A 22,103-nucleotide genomic window follows, 5' to 3' on the forward strand; every position below is an offset into this window, starting at 1 on the left:
CATAACCTAAGCAGAAATCAAGAGTCAGACACTTAACCAACTGAGCCACCCAGGCACCCTGATAGTGAAATTTAAAATGATACTTTATTCTTTGGATTTTTACCTGTCATATGGGTTTATTTTTACCCTCAAAATAAGCATTTATCATTATTATAAAAATTCTAACACTATAATTTTAAAATGTCACTCATAATCCAATATGAAGAGTTTTTCTCTAGTAGAAAGTTGAATGTCCTTATCCAAAACCCATAATCATAAAGGTTAAGCAAAATTAGTAACTGCATTTGTATTTACAAGATGTCAAACAATTATTCACAAGTAAGCTAATTTTAGCATCTTTGTACTATGTTGAGATCAATCCCTTTTTTAAACATGTTGTATAGATTTATTGTTATTTGTCAGCTGATTGTGCAATTGTACACTTTAATCACTTGTTCTTTATTGAAGGAAGAGTTGGAAATGAGCTTTTGAGAAGTCTGAATTTAGTTTAGAGATACTAAGTTTTATCCATGACATTAGAATTTTTTAAAGAAATTGTCATGCCTCTCTGCACCGAAAACAAGTTTACATTAATTAGTTGAATAAGGCCAAATTAAAACTAACCTATTATCTTCAAACTTGCCAAGAAACTAGATCTTGATTGTTCTCACCACAAAAAAGACATGATAATTATGTGAGATATTAGCTAATCATGCTATGATGCTAATCACATTGCATGATATAAATGTATTAAATCAATCAACAAGTCACACACCTTAAATTTACATAATACTCTATATGTCAGTTATAGCTCAAATAGAAAAACACAGGAAATGTAACACACACACACACACACACACACACACACACACACACACAGAGTTCATCCACAACGCCATTCACCTACTGCTTCTAAATAGTTCCAAAACTTTGCCATCATGCCAAAATAAAGCCTCATACCCATTAAACAGTTATTCCCCATTTACCTTCCCACTCTGGACGCTGATACTTACCACCCATCTGCTTTTCTGTCTCTGTGTATTTACATATTCCGGATGTTTCATATAAATGGAATCTTATATATATGTGACTTTTTGTATCTTGCCTCTTCAACTTAGCATAATGTTTTCTAGATTAATCCATGTTTTTGCTTGAAGCAGTATTTAATTCTTTTAATGACTGAATAACATTCCATTCTGTGTCCGTCCATTCATTGACCTGTGGGTTGTTTCCACACTGACATTTTGGCTTGTGAATAGTGCTGCTGTGAGCATCAATGTACAAGCATTTCTTTGAGCCATTGTTTTTAGGGCTTTGGGTTGTATTGCTAGGCGTAGATTTGCTGGGATCATATGGTAATTCTATGTTTAAGTTTTTGAGGAATCGCCAAATGACTTTTGATAGCAGCAGAACCATTTTTCATTCCTGCTAGCAGGTGCACAGGATCCCTATTTTCCCGCATCTTTGACTTGCCAACACCTGTTATTTTCCATTCTTTTGATTATAGCCATCTTCGTGGGTGTTTTACCTGCAAGTTTTACTTTACCATCTCATCTTTTAGCTCTTATTTTGTAAATTCCATCTTTTCTTGGGAGCAAAAAGTAGGCACTATGAAAAATCACGTTCCTTATGGTGATTTTTCTCCAAAGTACTTTCTTCTTCTTAGAGTTGTTTAGAATCTTCTTTAAAGTTGTCACTTTCACAGATACTCCTTAATGAGTTTTGCAATCACTCATTTATACTCAAGCATAGCATTTGCTGAAGAAAAATATCCTGCTTTGTGGACAACTATTACAAATGTTTTGAGACATAGTTAATTCCAGACTTTGTCAATGAAAATTATTAGGAAAGTAATACACTGAGAAAACTAGGGAGAGAATATCTGCTATAGGCTGTCCCAAAGGGACAATTTATACATACATAATTTAGTCAATGTGGTGAAGCTAGCATTCCAAGAATTATCTTCATATATCAATATTTTTTTCCTTCTGATCAGCCCAGTCCAAGAATATACAATGACATTGATATTCATTGGTGAATGCCATATTAGGCATGTGGGAGACTCAGTATTAAGGGCAAGCCAGGTCACTAGGGCAAGCCAATTCCTGCTTGGTTTCTGTATTTGCAGTTGCTCTTGTACTCTTTGCATAACTAATTATGAAAGCTCTGGATCTGCAGCAGCAGAAGGCAGCTCATGTGCCTTTGTCCCCACTCTTTGCTCTATTTTTTGCATTCTTTTTTTAAATTTTAATTCCAGTATAATTAACATACAGTGTGTTATATTAGTTTCAGGTGTACTATACAGTGATTCAACACTTATTGAATCATATTATTCAGTGCTCATCACGATACCTGTACTCTTTATTCCCTTCACCTATTTTATTCAACACCCGCCCCCTTTCCACATCCCCTCTGGTAACCTTCAGTCCAGTTCTCTATGGTCAAGAGTCTGTTTTTTGGCTTGCCCTTTTTTTTTTTTTTTTTGCTTTGTTCATTTGTTTTGTTTTTTAAATTCCATATATGAGTGAAATCATATGGTATTTGTCTTTCTCGGACTTATTTCACTTAGCATTATACCCTCTGGATTGATCCATATTGTTACAAATAGCAAGATTTCATTCTTTTTTGTGGCTAAGTAATATTCTAAATTTTTTTTATTTATTTATTTATGATAGTTACAGAGAGAGAGAGAGAGGGGTAGAGACAAAGGCAGAGGGAGAAGCAGGCTCCATGCACCGGGAGCCCGATGTGGGATTCGATCCCGGGTCTCCAGGATCGCGCCTGGGCCAAAGGCAGGCGCCAACCCGCTGCGCCACCCAGGGATCCCAGCTAAGTAATATTCTATTGTAAATATATACCATGCTTTATCCACTCATCTTTCGGTGGACACTTGGATTGCTTCCATTATTTAGTTATTGTAAATAATGCTGCAACAAACATAAGAGTGCGTGTATCTTTTCAAATTACTGTTTTCATAATCTTTGGATAAATATCCAGTGATAGAATTCCTGTCTCATATGATAATTCTATTTTTAATTTTTTGAGGAACCTCCATACTGTTTTTTCACAGTAGGTACCAATTTGTGTTCCAATAACAGTGCATTAGTGCTCCTTTTCCTCCACATACTCACTAACACTTGTTTCCTCTGTTTCTGATTTTAGTCTTTTGAAAAGGTTTGAGGTGATATCTCATCGTTGCTTAGATTTGGATTTCCCAGATGGTGAGTGATGTTGAGCATCGTCACGTGTCTGGTTGCCGTTTATATGTCTTTTTTTTAGAGAAATGTATTTTCGTGTCTTCTGCCCATTTTTTAGTTGGGTTATTTGATTTGGGGATGTTGAGTTGTATAAGTTTTTTTTTATATTTTGGATACTAACCTTTTATCATATTTGTTTTCATTAAACATACATATGAGACTATCACTATTAAAGCATTTGTATGAGAATTGAGGGAGCATAATGTATGTGCAATATTTAGGACAGTACCTAATACATTGCACATACTAAAATAATATTAGTTATAATACTAATGCTTATAATCCCTACAGTGTTATAAATCACCTATGGTTAATGTTATCTATATTCCAAATTTAAAACATAGTACATTGATTATCACAATATATGGCTTTAAAAATTTAACACAATACAAAATTATATTCCCAAATATGTGTGTGTCTATGTGTATGTCTGTGTGTCCTGCCTGCCATGACAGTGATAGAAGTGTAAAGTATTAACTGGAGTTTAGTTTCCAGATTCCCCTATTGAATCACAACTTATTTTCCCAAAGTCATATAGATAGTTTGAAGTTTTTAAAAAGCTGACAAGTAAGAGGACTATGAGGGTTTGCAGTTTTATAGTTTTACAAAATGTACTTCATTGATCCGTTGGGGACAGTTGCAGCAGGAAGGTGATGAGAGTGGTTGGAATCCACTTAGGAAGGCTGTATGCATGTTAGGGACAAGAGGCCTAGATTGGTAATCAGGAGGCTCTCGAATGAATACCAAATCTGCCACTTTATAAATCACAAATTTTGGGTCTTATAGGCATCTTAAGCTCCAACGTCCTCACTTTGACTTAAGGGGAGAAAATGCTTGCTTTATGAGATTTTTGAACAAAAAGCAAACTTAAAATACATGACATTTATAAGGATACACATATTTTGAGGAGTCAACATATGTTGACTCTATTTTTAATATCAAAAACAGGTCAACTGGACCCTGATTTTAGTAGTTGGGTATCCTGTTTTACTTCAATTTTTTATTGTTTATATAACAAAGCATGCTTCTTTAAAAAAAAATCAATGCCAGTTATTTATAGTTACATAAAACACCTATCTCTTAAAAAAAAAATTGATCTTCCCCACTTTCCCTAATATTAACCAACAATTTAGATGGAAGTTTTTGATTACTGATTCAGTCTCATTACTCATTATTGGTTGGTTTAGATTTGTTTCTTCATGAATCAGTCTTGGTAGGTTGTAAAAGAATAAAATATTTAGGAATAAACTTAACTAAAGAGGTAAGAGATTTGTATGCCAAACACTTCAAAATACCAAAGATACCCCATGTTCATGGATTGGAAGACTTAATATTGTTAAAATGTCCATACTACTCAAAGGAAACTACAGATTCAGTGCATATCTCCATCAAAATCCCAATGGCTTTTTTTTACAAATATATTTTAAAAATCCTAAAATTTATAGAGAATTCCAAAGACCTGGAATAACCAAAGCAATCTTAATAAACAAAACTAGAGGCATTAGATTTCCTGACTTAAAAATATATCACAGAGTTACAATAGTTTTAAAAATATGGTACTGACATAAGGACAGACATACAGACCACTGGAATAGAACAGAGAGCCCAGAAATAAACCCACACATACATGATCAACTCATCTTTGACAAGGATGTCAACACACAGAGTGAGGAAAGGACAATTTTTTTCAACACATGATGAAGGATTCAAGAATATTTACATGCAAAAGAATGAAGTTAGACTCTTAATTTACATTTTACACAAAATCTAATAAAAATAGATTACAGATTTAAATGTAAAACTCGATTTCTAGAAAAAATCACCAGGAAAATTTCTTGACACTGGTTTGGCAATGATTTCTTGGATATGTCATCAAAGGGATCCCTGGGTGGCGCAGCTGTTTGGCGCCTGCCTTTGGCCCAGGGCAGGATCCTGGAGACCCAGGATCAAATCCCACATCGGGCTCCCGGTGCATGGAGCCTGCTTCTCCCTCTGCCTGTGTCTCTGCCTCTTTTTCTCTCTCTGTGACTATCATAAAATTAAAAATAATTTAAAAAATAAACAATAATAGTAAAAATAGATAAATGGGACTACTTTAAAATGAAAGCTTTTGCACAATAAATGCAACAGCAACAGAATGCAAGGTAATCTACAAAATGGGAGAAAATGTTCGCAAGCTGTTTATCTGATAAGGACTTAATACTTATATAAGAAACTTCTACAATCCACAGCAAAATAAATAAATATATAAATAAAATAATAAATAAATAAATAAATAAAAATCCAAAACACCTAAGAAAATATGGGCAAAATACCTGTATAGATTTTTCTACAAAAAAAAAAAAAAAACTTACAAATGGCTGCAAGTATATGAAAAGATGCTCAACATCACTCAGGGAAATGCAAATCAAAGCCATAATGAAATATCATCATACACCTGTTAGAATGGCTGTTACAAAAATATATATATAATAAATGTTAGTGAGGATGTACAGAGATTTGAATACTTGTACATTGTGGTGAGAATGTAAAATTGTGCAATTATTATGGAATATAATATGGAGAGGTTCTTCAAAAAATTAAAGATAGAACTGTCATATGACCCAGCAATGACACTTTTAGGTATTTACACAAAATAATTGAAATCAGGATCTCAAAGTATTATCTGTACTTCCTTGTTCATTGCAGGAAACAACCTAAATATTCATCAACAGATGAATGGATAAAGAATATGTGATATATACATACAGTGGCATATTAGCCTTTAAAAAAAGGAAAATTCTTTCATTTAAGAAACAGGGATGAATTTGGAAAACATTATGTTAAGTAAAACAAGCCTGTCTCAGAAGGACAAATACTGCATTATTTCACTTTTATGAGCTATCTACTATAGCCACATTCATAGACTAACAGAATAATAGTAGCCAGAGATTCGGTTAGGGCAGGGGATATGAGGAGTTGTGTTCATGGGTATAAAATTTCAGTTATGCAATATGAATAAATTATAGAGGTCTCCTGTACAATATGTACTTCTAGCTAACAACACGGTATTGTGCACTTAAAAATTTAAGAGGTTAGATCTCTTGTTAAGTGCTCTTATCTCACACACACAAAGGGACATATGGAAACCTTTAAAGATAGATAGATGGAGGTGATAATATGTTTATTACCTTGATTATGGTGATGGTTTCCTGGATGTATGCAAATGTTCAATTTCATCAAACTGTATTCTTTAAATATGTGCAGGGTTTTTGTAAATCAATTATGGTTCAATAAAAGTATTTTGAAAATCTGAACAAATGGAACTTTGGTGGCCAGATAAAATCACAAGTTTGAATCCTTCCAATTTTGTAAATAGCATGTGAAAAACAAGGTAAAACCAATGTACTTGCAGTGAAACAAATATATTCTTGGCTATTATACTTTAAGGAAAAAGGTAAAATTTAATGCCACATACACAGTAGTTACAGTCATATGTTTGCTCTTATTTTTTATACTTTCAGTTGCAAACAAGGAACAAGGAAAAGGCTAACTTGTATGGGAAAAAAAAGTCATAAAATGCCAAGGGATGATTATTTTAAGAAAGAGGGATATCATTACTAGAGTTCACATTCTTAATCTCAAATAGCATTAGAATCTATAAATCTTTAAGGATCTTGAAACCAAACCTCACTCAAAAGCACCATTTTTAAACAAATTTGAGGCCTAGGAAGTTGTTTTTACAACCTTGGCAACTCCTCAGAAGCGAATTTTGACCACTAATCCAGGTTTTCAGGTTCTATTTCCAATTCCACAGATTGTATTATCAACTATGAAAATATTCTGAATCGAATCACACAATATTTGTTAGCATTAAAGGAATGTGATTCTTTTACCAAGTTAATAGATCACAACTTATTGATACCTGCTCCTTTAGTTAAAAAATGCCTCTATTAAGAAATCAATTTATAATGGAAACTTATACAATACCTATGGTTTCCATTTATTATTTAATGCATAAATGTTTCTCATTATTTTGATGTTATTTCTTAAGTTTCTGCAACATAAAATGTAGCAAACCATGCAATGGATTGACAACATAAAAGCACATGAGAATAGACATTCATTAGTTTAAATTTTGATTCCATGCCTAAATTTTAATAAATGCACATTATTGAAATAGCCAGTAGCTAGATTAATTATTCAGAATAACAGAATTCCAAATTGTCCCTAAAATAAATCAATCCACCTATGCAAATGTAAAAGCTCTTGAGATAAGCTCTATGTGCTGTTTCTTTGAGAAAATTAGAGAAGTTCCTTTCCCACAGTAATATGTGATCGACTTGAGAATATAAATATATATAGTTATATATATGTATATATATATATATATGAGTGTTTTATATATATATATAACACTCTGAAGCAGACACAAAGCACTCCAATGAATATTCAAAGCATTCTGAGTGTTAGTATTAGAGAAATAGTGGCCTTTGTTACTATAAAATAAAAATTCTGAAACTGAATAACCTTTGAGGTTTTAATTTCCATCATAATCATTTAGTTCTATTATAGATATTTCTATTGAAAACCATTCAACATTTTATATTAGCAACCACATTGCCCTGATGTTGTTCCATTTTACTCAGAACCTCTGAAATCTCACACCTTACCAAGAATTGAGATGATCTAGAGTGCATGATACATTTCTTGGTCTCTTTCGATTCCCGCAGAGAGAACCAGAATGCACAATTGCTGATTAAGAGCTCAGGACTGTTTCAGGTACAAAACTACATGTCCAAATTAATGGTGTTAAGATTACTATTTTGTTTTAGAATAATAGTCATAAGCCTAAAACTATACATTGTCCATGACTTCAAATATTAAAACACATACCCCACAGAATTATTGAAGCCATCAGTGAGGAAGTAATTTTTCACACCAAAACAAAATAATAAATAAACAGCTTCAGATTTATCTGAATTGCCATTTTATCAAAAGTAAATTAAAACTCAGATCATTGGTAACTGAGGTCTTCCAGAGCAAGATATATATATATATATATTATTACTGTAGTGTATTACATATATATATCGCTATATATTACTGAAATACAGAGAGTGACTGCATTGTAGTTAATAAATCAAAAGTTGTTCAAAAGTTGTTTACTTTTAAAAAGATGTCAAAAATAAAACTTGTCAAAATATTCTTAAGTCAATGTTCAAACTCTGAAGAATTAAATGGTAAATTTTTTTAAATTGGTAAAATGTGACCTGTCATCATTCTAGTTTTATCTTAATTACAGAATAATAAGGATTTTTTGGTCAGATGATAGGTCATAGCGTCTAAATGATCAGGGCGCAAAAAGAACTAAACTTCTATTATATAAGGAAATAGATATCTAATCATGAAATGGGCAAAACACATGAACAGAAATCTCACAGAGGAAGACCTAGACATGGCCAACAAGCACGTGAGAAAATGCTCTGCATCAGTTGCCATCAGGGAAATACAAATCAAAACCACAATGAGATACCACCTCACACCAGTGACAATGGGGAAAATTAACAAGGCAGGAAACCACAAATGTTAGAGAGGATGCGGAGAAAGGGGAACCCTCTTACACTGTTGGTGGGAATGTGAACTGGTGCAGTCACTCTGGAAAACTGTGGAGGTTCCTCAAAGAGTTAAAAATAGACCTGCCCTACGACCCAGCAATTGCACTGCTGGGGATTTACCCCAAAGATACAGATGCAATGAAACACCTGCACCCCGATGTTTATAGCAGCAATGGCCACGATAGCCAAACTGTGGAAGGAGCCTCGGTGTCCAACGAAAGATGATGGATAAAGAAGATGTGGTCTATGTATACAATGGGATATTCCTCAGCCATTAGAAACGACAAGTACCCACCATTTGCTTCAACGTGGATGGAACTGGAGGGTATTATGCTGAGTGAAGTGAGTCAATCGGAGAAGGACAAACATTATATGGTCTCATTCATTTGGGGAATATAAATAATAGTGAAAGGGAATAGAAGGGAAGGGAGAAGAAATGGGTAGGAAATATCAGAAAGGGAGACAAAACATGAAGACTCCTAACTCTGGGAAACGAACTAGAGGTGGTGGAAGGGGAGGAGGGCAGGGGGTGGGGGTGAATGGGTGACGGGCACTGAGGGGGGGCACTTGACGGGATGAGCACTGGGTGTTATTCTGTATGTTGGCAAATTGAACACCAATAAAAAATAATTTATTATTAAAAATAAAAAATATTATTATTAAATATTATTATTAAAAAATAAATACTAAATTCTGAATAGAAAAAATCTTACATACTGGAGGTGTAAATTTTAATACGTTCATTATCTAGTCTCTTGTATAGATTTATATTAATTTAAAATTGTAATATATAATTTGCTTATAATTTTCCAGAATATGAAATTGTTTTATTATTCCTATTTTCTATATAAGCATTGTTAACATAGGATTGTTATTTTATTCTATTTGCTATTCTATGCTTTTATCAATACACAAACATGTTTTCATAAGTGATAACTGAAATACAATATTTTTAATTCTAAATATCAGAATGGACTCACATACATGTCTTTGGAATCTAAATATGTAAATGAATTTCAGGAGAAAGAATTGCCCTGTTATCTCCTCCTGTCCTTTTATAATTATATTTACTTTTTTTTTTTAAGATTTTATTTATTTATTTATTTGTTAGAGACAGCAAGAGAGCACAAGCAGGGGGAGAGTCTGAGGGTGAGGGAGAAACAAGCTTCCTCTGAGCAGGGAGCCTGACATGGAGCTCACCCTGGGATCATGACCTGAGCCAAAGGCAGATGCTTAACTGACTGAGCCACCCAGGTGCCCCTCTTTTTATAATTATTATAAATGCTAAGCTTTTGTCACTCTGGTTAAGAAATGGAAACAGTAATAATTGTTCAGATCAGTTGGAATTTTGAATTTTGTTACCAAAAAATTAGAGATTGCTAGAGTTTTTTAAATATTATTGGGACACATATCTCACTGCCTACCTAAATACCTACTATTTCTTATAATGCTTATGAATTGAAAATTTAAGGTGTCGATGTCAGTGATAATAATAATAATAATAATAATTAATAATAATAATAATAATAATCTACCACTGGTTATAAGAATAAAGTTGCCTACAAGAAGATGGGTGGCAAATATTTATAGGTAATTTTCTACAAAGCATAAAATACGTAGTTGGTTGGATAAATAGGTTGGAACAGAGGAATTTAAAGCAAACAAAAAAATTCTCAGTATTTAATAATTATACATAACCTTTTTTATATGTCAATAGTATAAGTAACTTATAAAGCCTAATAAAACAAAGACCCATTAATTCACCTGCAGTTTAAGTAGTAGATCATAATTGATTTACCTACCCATTTTGGGGTATGATTTTCCTGACCCATCTTCCTCAAACACCTCAAAACTATCGCACACCTGAACAGTAATGTGTTTATCAGCTTTATGCCTTGTTAGGCTAGTTCTCTACATATGCATATGCACCTGGATTATATTAATTTAGTTCTGATGGGTTTTGGATTGTTTTTTATTTAATTTCTTATTGCTTAGGCTATCTGAAGTGATATCCTAAAACCTAATCATCTTTAGATGAGTTTTTTACTCTCTTATAGTACCTTTCTCAGCTCTGTCCCATGTTATCACTTATAATGTAGTTCAATACATTTTCACTCTTGCTGAATATCCTTCTCTGTGACTATTTTAAAATTAATTAATCAATAAAATCATTTGCTTTTGTGAAAACTGCTGCTATAAGTTCTCTTGTCCATATCATCTGCTAAATATACACAGGAGTTTCTTTAGGGTAAGCACTTAGGGGGGGAAATGGCTAACTCATGGTAGTGTATATATATATATTTTTTTTTCATACTGGTACAAACAATTGCTATGAATTATATATATTATATATATACATATATATATATATATATATATATATAAGTTTTAAATATAATCACAAATTGTTTTGCAAGATAGTCATCTGGTTTATATTCCACAAGCCATATACATATTTATGTTACTCCACAGTCTACCAAAATTTGGTATTGTCTAAATGAGCATAAAATGTCATCACATTTTGGTGTTAATTTATAGATCTTTGATTATTCATCCTCAGTTTAACAGGAAAATTAGTCAACAGCACTTACTAACTGGATCCAAAGAACATCTTAAATTATCTTTAAAAATATTTTTAAATGATTTTGTAAGTATTTTTCCAACAGTAGTAAACAACATTCTTAGAATTTTTTTTTAAAGATTTTATTTATTTATTTATTTATTTATTTATTTATTTGTGAGAGTTACAGAGAGAGAGGCAGAGACACAGGCAGAGAGAGAGGCAGAGAGAGAGAAGCAGGCTCCATGTAGGGAGCCTGACATGGAACTCAACCCCAGGTCTCCAGGACCCCACCCTGGACCGAAGGCAGGCACCAGACCTCTGAGCCTCCCAGGCATCCCTCTTAGAATTTTTAATAGAAATTTAAGCATAGCAAAACCAAATTTTTAATTCATGTTTTCCCGGTTTTGAAGGCCAATTTCATACTGGTCCAACTAATTGCTATGAATATTAGTCCAATATTTTTAAAATTTCTACCCCATTTATTTCCTTTCAATGAACTTTTTGTACATTCCTGCCTTCAACATTTGTCTACTTACAACTGCATCAATTAAATAATAATCATAAAAAATAAAAGTATGTCACATCTTCAGCAAAATGGAATAATCTAAGTACTTGTCACAAAAGTTAAGTTGTATAGTCCTTGCTGTTCAATGATTAAGTATGAGACACCTTAATTCCCTTTGTCTTTATAAATACTTATTTACGGGCTAATTCTTGTTTATTTTTTAAAAAAATCCAATTAGTTAGTCATCAACTGAAGACTAATAAATCTTGTTTACAAAGTCAAATTCACCATGATCATTAGCATCTAGATTGCCACTATGGGTCTCTTTTCATTCATCTTCTGATTCATTACATAATTTTAAAACTTCTGTTAATTTTCTTCTTAATGTCAATATGGGATGAAGATGAAGAAAAAATAAAAATTCTGAAGAGTGTCCAATGAAAACCAAAATAAAATAAATAATTAAAAAGCTAAATATATAAACTCTTCATTTCTCTGTCAAGATGATGTACTATAGTGAGCAACACAATAAGGAAAATGAAAGATGATTTAATAGCAATGAGCAATTTCACTCCTATACTATCTGCTTAGATGTTTCCATCATTCTTCCATTTGCTGTTTTTAAAGTCCCAAAGAGCATAAATTGGAAGTAATTATGAGTAATGAAATAATTCTTAGGTTGATGAAAGAAATGTTTCAAGATACAGAAAAATGAAATCTGAATCTATAGATCAATTTCAGGAAGACTAATATTTTTATGATTATGAGTTTTCCCGATGGTGGTTTGTCATGTTTTCTTAATGTTGCTCAGTGAAGTTTTATAAACTTCTCTATAGGGCAGCCGGGATGGCTCAGCGGTTTAGCACCACCTTCAACCCAGGGCCTGATTCTGGAGACCCGGGATCGAGTCCCACATCAGGCTCCCTGCATAGAGCCTGCTTCTCCCTCTGCCTGTGTCTCTGCCTCTCTCTCTCTCTCTCTTTCGCTCTCTATCTCTCATCAATAAATAAATAAAATCTTTAAAAATAAATAAATAAATAAACTTCTCTGTAAAAGTCTTACATAGCTATTGTTACATTCATTCTTAGGTAAATTATTTTATTATATTTACATTATAATCGTATCAACTATAATTGATGTCTCTTTAAAAAGTCATGTTTTTAAATATTTGTGGTCCCTAGTTAAACATTTATTTTTTATATATAGTTCTTAATATAAATATACCTAACTAAGCCCTTTTACTTTTTTTAAAGCATCCTTATGTGTATTCTATTGATTTTTCTATCTCCTATGTTATGTTTTGGTTCTTATATATATATTTTTTTGGTTCTTATATTTTTAATCTTGATATTTCCAATACAATACTATTAATGATTCAACATTACAGCAGAATATTGACTAGATTTATGGTAGATAAGGAAATTCCCTATTCTCCCTAGTTGTTAGATAGCTTCTATCATTATAAGGTTTGCTTTTCCTTAAATTGCTCTTTCCATACTTACTTGGGTTGATCTATTATTTTTACACCAATTTTATTTATGTATTAATTAATTATTAATTACTTGCTTTTCTGTCATAGACATAATGTTGTTGTGATCTATTACTTTTTTTTTCCCTCTTGGATCTAGTTTTCCAATAGGCAAAGATTAACGGATAATTCTAAAGCTTTTCCATTCTTCTTCTGCATTTGAGTCTCTGCCCAAACACAAGTATTGTTGGCTGACTTCCTTGCTACAGCAGGCTCTGAATAAACCTTTGCTTATTCTCATTTGGTTGGTCCTCATCAATTTCCACACCACACATTTTCCTTTAAAAATAACTTTTACTGGGGATCCCTGGGTGGCTCAGCGGTTCAGCACCTGCCTTTGGCCCAGGGCGTGATCCTGGAGTCCTGGGATCGAGTCCTGCATGGGGTTCCCTGCATGGAGCCTGCTTCCCCCTCTGCCTGTGTCTCTGCCTCTCTCTCTCTCTCTCTCTCTCTGTCTGTCCATCATGAATAAATAAATAAAATCTTTTTAAAAAAATCACTTTCATTGAACCTCACATTTTGATAGAAAATGTTTTCATTAAAATTCAGCTTGAACTTCATTATTTTGTTATGATTTCTTCTTTCATCCCTGAGTTATTTATATGTGTGTATCTTAAATTCCCAAATTTGTAGGTATTTTAATCCAGTTGGTCTTAGTGCTAATTAAGGCTTCTTGCAAATAGTTGGGTAAATCTAATTAAAAACAAAGTTTCCTCTCAACCCAGGAAATCTCTTTACAAAGGTAGAAGAGAAAAAAAAAATCAGTGTTATTAGTGAATAAGCATTATAGCAACTGTTATGTGCATCATAGAAATTCATTAAGAGAATGCAAAGACAGAAGGCAATCTGACCTTTTTATGAGCCAAGCAGAAATAAGCCATTACATATATGTTCTCAAAATGCATAGTCTTCAAGTAAGAGAATGTGACAGCACCAGTTGTCACACATGGCTCATCCTAGATTTATCTGTAACTGGGGAGACCACCTGTGTTCATTAATGGACTTTATCCAAAGGAAAAATCAACTTCTAATATCTTTATGACAGGAAGTAGTCTGGAATAAGGTCTAAGTTAAGTTCCTACCTTCCCGCAGACACACTGAGAGATGGTCACTTTCTTCCTGGAGAATTCCATCTCAAACATTTCCCCTCTCCTTGAGAAAGATCTCCCTAGCTCTTAAAGCTGAAAAGAGGCCTATGTAGCCTTTAAGAAGACTTTACGTACACAATTATAATTTTTTGAAATAAATATTCTATGAAAAAGGAAGGAGGCCAACTCTTTTCTTATTTTCAACAGGAAGAATTAAGTATCTTAATTTTTACTTAGTATCTGCCCTTAAAACATCAACAATTGAGTGGAGTTTATAGAAACCTCTTACTGTACTGTTATCGTTCTCGTTATTTTTTTCATGTTAAGGTCTATTTATATTTCTTTTATTTGTGATTTTTCTCATGTTGACATCATCTTGGGGTTGTTATATCTTATTGTTGAGTTAAATATTTTATAAAGTGTGTAGTAATAATCTTTGTCACTAAGAAGGCATTTTTTTCCAAAAGCCTATTTTACATGATGTATCTATCCAACTATTTTTTTATTATAATTTGAGATCTTTATATTTTCTTGACATCATAACTTCAAACCTTTCATGTTTATATGCATTGGAGTATCTCTTGAAGAAAAAATATATAGCTGAATTTTCTTAATGTAGAAATTTTAATACCATTCATTTGGGATCACTAATATAACTGGACTTGGATTTGTTTCTATTTCTGCCTCCTTTGTGTTCTAGTTCTAAAATTTCTATTGAAAGATTTAAAAACATATGCAAAAATGCATACAACATAACTATGAATTATAATCAATCCCTATTAATGAAAACATGTGTAACACTACATAAGTCAAGAAATAGAATCTTGCCAACACTCCAAAAACCTTCTAGATTTCATGTTTTCTCTTCAATCATAGACCTCTCCCTCAATGCTACAGAAAACTCATATCCTGAGTTTTGTAGTAATCATTTCCTTGCTCACTTTGCTTTATAGTTTTACAACATAAACATGCGTCCCTCCAACAGTTCGCTTCATCTTTTTCGAACTTTATACAAATGAAATCAAACCTGTGTATGCTTTTGCATTTAACAATTTTAAAAGACCTTAATTTAAATACCTATTTTACTGAGAAATTTTTCTGTCAGGACTTGAATGGATGCTCCATTATGTGCTCCTATACCATCTTATCCTTACCTATATCATACACTATACCTACCTTTTATTCTTTCTTACTACATGATAGACTCAATATATCTTGAATACCACCATATCCTCAGGCTGAATAGTCAGCAATCAATAAATACCTATCAACTGAATAAATGAATGAGTTTTTGGTTTGAAATGTTAAAATATCCTGCAGAATTATTCATTAACTTCTGAGTCACTCATAAGTTTAGGGAATCACTACATGAATAACCTGCGGGTTTTTTTGACATATCTGCGTTCCTTTATTTTTCAACCTGACAAATTTTATTAATCAATAAAACTCTTCCAATAAGCCTTTCCCATGTTCCCAAACATATTTTGTCACTTTTCTATCTCCCCAAAGCACTCTGCTCAAAACTGAAAGCATGAACATCTTACTCTGTGCTCAACACTAAACCAGAAACTAAGGACAAAAGACTGACAATATTTTCCCTGTAAGTATTTATAAGTATGCCCTATAATGTGCTTGTTACAGTGTATTTTTGGGCATTTTATGGATTTGTCAAAGTAAAGATCACGCAGCTCCAGAATTTAATTTTCCATCTTTGTGGTCATATGTATACTCCTTTATGCACATGCTTTCAGCATGATACTGGACATAAACAGACTCTTAGATGCGTTATTTTCCTCAATGATATATATTTTTATTCAATATCAAAACAATTTTAATCTTAGTAACAACCTGCCTCTTAAACCATTTAAAACTTATTTTAACTTTTAAATATGTGAAACAGGATGTTACAAAAAACAGGCTTAGTAGAAATGAAATTATGAAAATAACAGATATGTAGAATTTAGTCTGGAATTATAAGATGGGAGCAAACAAAAACCTGAGTAGCCTATGGAGTGATAAAATAGCCTTAATGGATTTAATTAACTTACCCTATAAGACATGAAAATTAAGGAATCATTCTTGTCTGAACTGAGCTATTAACATAGTTTTAACTGCGGTCTTTATGGCCAAAAAGTCTTAGAGCAGATGGCAAATTTATAGTCCTTTTGCCCCTATGGAGAAGAAAGAAGGAAAAAATATATGTGTATTTCATGAAGAAACTCAGAATGCAGGCAGTTGCAACCATTTCTAAATGGTGTATGAAAGTTACCATCGTTTATTCTAAAGCTATATAAACAAAATGTATTTTTATGTTATGATAAACTTTTCCATAAATTAAAAAAAGGAACTTCTCTCAAATACTGGCAATGGTTTAACTGAAATAACTGAAAAAAAAGAAATGAATTGCATCCTTGTTTTCTAACTAATTTTAAATACATAAGCAATAATGTATATATAAGCATTATGTGCATAACCATGAAATTTATTTTCCTGATTATTTCACCACATACAAAATGAGAACTCATTTGTCATATAATATATGCTGAAATATTTTAGAAAAGCCCTGTATATGTATATAACTTAATGCTTAGACATTTAAAATTTATATATAACTGTGTACACATGCTTTCTTTTTTTTTTTTTTTTTTTTTTATAAATTTTTATTTATTATGATAGTCTCACAGAGAGAGAGAGAGAGAGAGAGGCAGAGACACAGGCAGAGGGAGAAGCAGGCTCCATGCACCGGGAGCCCGATGTGGGATTCGATCCCGGGTCTCCAGGATCGCGCCCTGGGCCAAAGGCAGGCGCCAAACCGCTGCGCCACCCAGGGATCCCTACACATGCTTTCTATATATGACATAAATAGTATATAAATGTAGTGTATACTACATGTATATATATATATATGAATGTACATACAATGGATATCTTATGTATGGCTTAAAAAGCATGTGTAATGCAATCTATAATATTACCTTTTATGTTTATGTTTATTTTTGAGGCATTAAAAGGATAATATTTTAAAGATATTGTAAGTAAACCTATGATCAACAACAAACCTATAGATCAACAACTATCATTTAATGATTATAACAAATTTTTATGTGAGATTCCTGATGATGACTATTATTTTTCTAATAACATTGATGTTTCATGTTTTCAGAGTATCAAGTACCAAAGAGTTATCTTTAAAATAAAATATGCCAATAACTTATTTAAATATAACCTTGGAAAATAAAATGTGCTTTGATTGTGTTATATAACAGTGACAAATAAATATTCTCTTTACTATTCCTTGTACAGTTTGTGATTTCAAGTTTAGGGTTCAGTTGACTAATATCATGTCTTACAAATGAATCACATGGATATAATAATAATAGCTATCAGTAATTTAGGGTTTATAATGTTTCAGCATTTAAAACACTTTTTATTGTATTATGCAATGACCACTAAAACGAAACCAAAATATGCTAGAATCATAGGACAATATAATGGTGGGAAAACAGAAACAATATTACATATGATGTTCAAATGCAATGCACTAACATAGCAGGTCATACTAAAAAAAATGTAACATCTCAATTTTTTATTTAAATTCTAATTAGTTAACATATAGTGTAATATTAGTTTCAAGAGTAAAATACAGTGATTCATCACTTGCATATAACACCCAGTGTTCATCAAAACAAAAATCTGAAACAGTATCTGGTAGGTCTGTATATAGTACAGGCTAAAGGTGAGGGGACCAAAGCATGAAATCTGTGTGAAAGAGTATGTTTTCTTTATTTATAAATGATTGTACAAGCTCCAATTTGGGGGTATTTATTGTTTGCCAGTCATTTACTGCACATTAATCTTTCAATGGCGATCAGTGTAATGTATGTTAGTTTACAAATGAAGTCATAGAGGTCTAGAGAAAGTGGAAAACATGACTAGTACATTTCAGAACAAGGATTCAAGTCTATGTCTAATGGCTCCAAATATTATACTTTTATTTATAATAAGCAGTATCTCATGAAGCTTAGAAATACTCAATCTGGCAATTTATGTATGATGATATCCAGAGAATTTTATTTTCTTTTTTATTGAATATTTACTATAAGTAAAATATCATATTGAGATAGATGAAAAGAAAAGAGGAAAATACAAATTTAATATTATTGTATGCACAAAGCTGTCTACTCTCTTGAATCTGTTTCTTTCAGTATTATGTTCTCCTCCGGTGTTATGTCTATGCCAATATGTGAATATGATTATATAATCCATTTTTTGTTACTAGAGAAAGAGAAAGCCAGGGTCAACCAGAGATAAAAAGAGATGACCCTCACTGCCACCATGTTTCTTCTTGTGTTATTAACATTAGATTCAACAGCTTAGAGATTTTACTTTTATTACTTCATACCTATTTTGGGGTTGGGTTAAATAATGACCAGTACATTTCCAACTTAACCAAATGCAATGATTTCTTCTCCTGAAGCAAAAAGGAGTAATAATGTAGATGTCTAAAGACCATCCTATTTGCCCTGTATCTAGCATTACAAATAATACTGATGAGAACAATCTTTGTATGATTCCTATATATCTGTATATGAGGCCTACTGGCTTTCATACACCTGTATAAGAACTTTAACTTCTACTCTGAGAGAGATGAGAAGCCATTAACAGTTTTTTATCAGACTTACATTTTAACTCATGTTGTCATTTGGAGAAAGCACTTGAAGGAGTACAGAGGTAAATGACCAACCAGTTAGACAAATGTGGCAGGGACACCTGGGTGGTTCAGCAGTTGAGCATCTGCCTTTGGCTCCGGGATCGAGTCCTGCATCGGGCTCTCTGCATGGAGCCTGCTTCTCCCTCTGCCTCTCTCTCTCTCTGTCTTTCATGAATAAATAAAATCTTGAAAAATAATATTGCACTATTCTAGAGAGAATTCAGACTAGTTGTAACATGGTAAGTGGTAAGAAGTGCCTGGTTTGAAAATATTACTTGCAGTTTAAGCCAGTAATGTGTTGGTGATGGCTGAGGCCTGATAAGAGTGGGTTATAAGGATAATCATGAATTTCAGATTGTTTATTTTTCTTGAGTTACAATAGTTTTGACTTTCATAATTAACCAGGGGAATATATTGCTTAATAGTATAAGTGAGAAAGGGTCAAAAGTTGAAAATATAAACATGTGAAAAATAGTAATTATTATCTATAAAATTTGATTTCAAAAGGGAAGTGAAATCATGATGGTATGAAACGGTGGGAAAAAGCAGAAAGGATGAGTTTTAGAGATAATGTTCAGAATGGCATGTTTGAAATGATAGCTACTAGACATAAAATAGTCCAGGATATGACACTGGAAGTGGGAGGCTAAGGGAACATCAGGTAAAGATTCCTGATGGAGAAAAGTCAGGGAAATGAAAAGATAGGATTTTGGAAATAGAATTACATAGTTTGAATGGTCATTAAAATTAATTAAACACAGAGGTTGACATCAAGATAGAAGCTGGAACATTAAAAAAAAAAATGGAGAGTGATGAGAAGCCCCAGCATGGATTTTTGACTGTAGCAAAGGCTTAGTTCTCTGCATGTTTGAGCCATATAATTCTAAGCTGGAAGTTTAGGATGAGTGATTTTTAATATCCCAATATATGTTTTAAATATATTTTCTACATTTTCTTCTAAATGACTTAATAATTTGCTTCCTACACGTAAGACTTTAATCAATGGGAAATCAGTATTTGTATATGATCTGAGGGAAGAATTTAATTTTTTATAGATACTTGTGTTAGTCATATATAAAATTGTTAATGTTAGTATTCTGTTATTCTAATTCTCTATTTGTTCTATTTGCCATGGTCTGGAGGAATTCAAATCCAATAATAAGGGTCATGATCTAGAAAAACAACAGTTTTAAGAAAACTGAACAAAGAAGCAAGCAACAACAAAACAATGTTGAGGCTGACATGAGAATGCTCAACAATAGGGGAAGAGAGTCTAAGGCTACATACAAGTGGCCTGAAACTGCAAGGAAAAACTTCTTAGGATTGTTAAAATCCTAAGAGGTAACCTAAAAGATCTTAATATGAAACTAGGTGGGTATGGCAATGCAGGGATGGAGGAAACCAAGGTGGGAATTAAGTTAGGAATTGGAAAGCATCATTGGAAATATTCCAGTGATGGTACTTCCTTTTAATTAAGTACATAATTGATATAGATATAATGTATGAATGGAGTAGGTTGCCTTTACTTTTTTAAGTAAGGGTGTTAGCCAAGACTCTTCCCACTCAGTTTCAGTTTACCATGCTAAATGTGAAAGTTTAAACTGCTTATGTTGTTGTTGTTGTTGTTGTTGTTGTTGTTAGTAAACATTAAAGCAATTCAGAGCTCCAGGAGGGCAACAAGAAACAAGAGATCTTTGTTCTGATTAAATAAATGATTGAGGCCAGCAATTTAATGATCATGAATCACCTTTGAGGAGCTCTATTGGTCAATGTATAAAGTAGACCATTCCTAGAATTTAACGTAGACTATCCAGGACTAAATATGTTGGTGTCTCCAACTTAAGGTAAAGACTCAGAAGATGAGCCACAAGCCAAAGGGAACTGGTATAGCCTTATAGCTTTGGTTAACACTTACAGAAAGGTCAGTGGCAAAGGCTGTTATAGAGGTCCTTATGATCTAACTTCTTATCGATATTAGAAATATCAGTATCTACACAGACTGAGACCTTTGGTAGAAACTGGTAGGTCTTCTCAGTGAAATGTTTCTGTACTTTGAACTGGATATATAGCTATCTATTGTAGTCTACTCAAAAGACAATTTCTTGCTTGTTCCTACTGTATTTGGTCCAAACTATCCCTGAAGGACTTCAGATGGTTCTTAGACTAGGAATTCTGATCCTGTCTTAAGTGGTGTCAGAGAGACTTTCAAGGAGTAAAAAGATTTCATAACAAGGTTGAACTATAAAGAAGTGATATATTCAAGAGTACTCTCTAAGGAGGTTCAGGAGCATTCACATTATTTATCCATAGTGTCAAGGATAGAGATCTTTTAAGATCTCCCTGCACTGTTAGCTGCATAGCCTAAACCACTGAATCTCTCCCAGCCACCACAAAGCAGTCTATGTGATCTATTGATGGGATTTCCTGGGTTGAAGGCTGAATTGTTATTGGGAAACTGTCAAGAATATCCTTTTAATATAGTTAATTCTTGATGGCAAAAAGCAAGGCAAGAGATGAAAATTGTATATTTAGCAGTGGAATTGGAGCTCCTATCCTCTAGGAGTTATTTGGATACTCATATGCTTGATCTGTAGCCCATAGTTTTGCTATATAGTCAGATAAAGTGGCTCTATAGGCCTGGACAAAAAAAAAAAAATACCCTTGAATTGATCACTCTGTTATGATAAAGGATATCCCTGCTCAGAGCATTCAATTAGAGTTAAAAAGCAAGAACCAAAAAAACAAACCCAACAATGTATGGAACATTTAGCTATGGAAATATTTGGGAGAATTTAGGGAAGAAATTAAAGTTTATTGGGTAAAAGTCCATGAAAAGGGGAAATAAGTAGCAAAAAGTGAAGGAGGAGCAGGAGAC

At 32.7% G+C, this 22,103-nt stretch overlaps 1 long non-coding RNA gene across 6 annotated transcripts in view; it reads right to left on the reverse strand.

The window, feature by feature from the left end:
* LOC144307023 (uncharacterized) overlaps positions 1-22,103 on the reverse strand; it is a 64,914-nt gene that overhangs the window by 5,263 nt on the left and 37,548 nt on the right. For all 6 annotated transcript variants that reach the window (XR_013373984.1, XR_013373985.1, XR_013373986.1 and 3 more), the window contains one exon: positions 16,566-16,688. This is a non-coding gene — a long non-coding RNA (uncharacterized LOC144307023). The remainder of the gene's footprint in view (positions 1-16,565; positions 16,689-22,103) is intronic.

The sequence above is a fragment of the Canis aureus genome, chromosome 38 (assembly GCF_053574225.1).
Source record: "Canis aureus isolate CA01 chromosome 38, VMU_Caureus_v.1.0, whole genome shotgun sequence".
Taxonomy (NCBI): domain Eukaryota; kingdom Metazoa; phylum Chordata; class Mammalia; order Carnivora; family Canidae; genus Canis; species Canis aureus.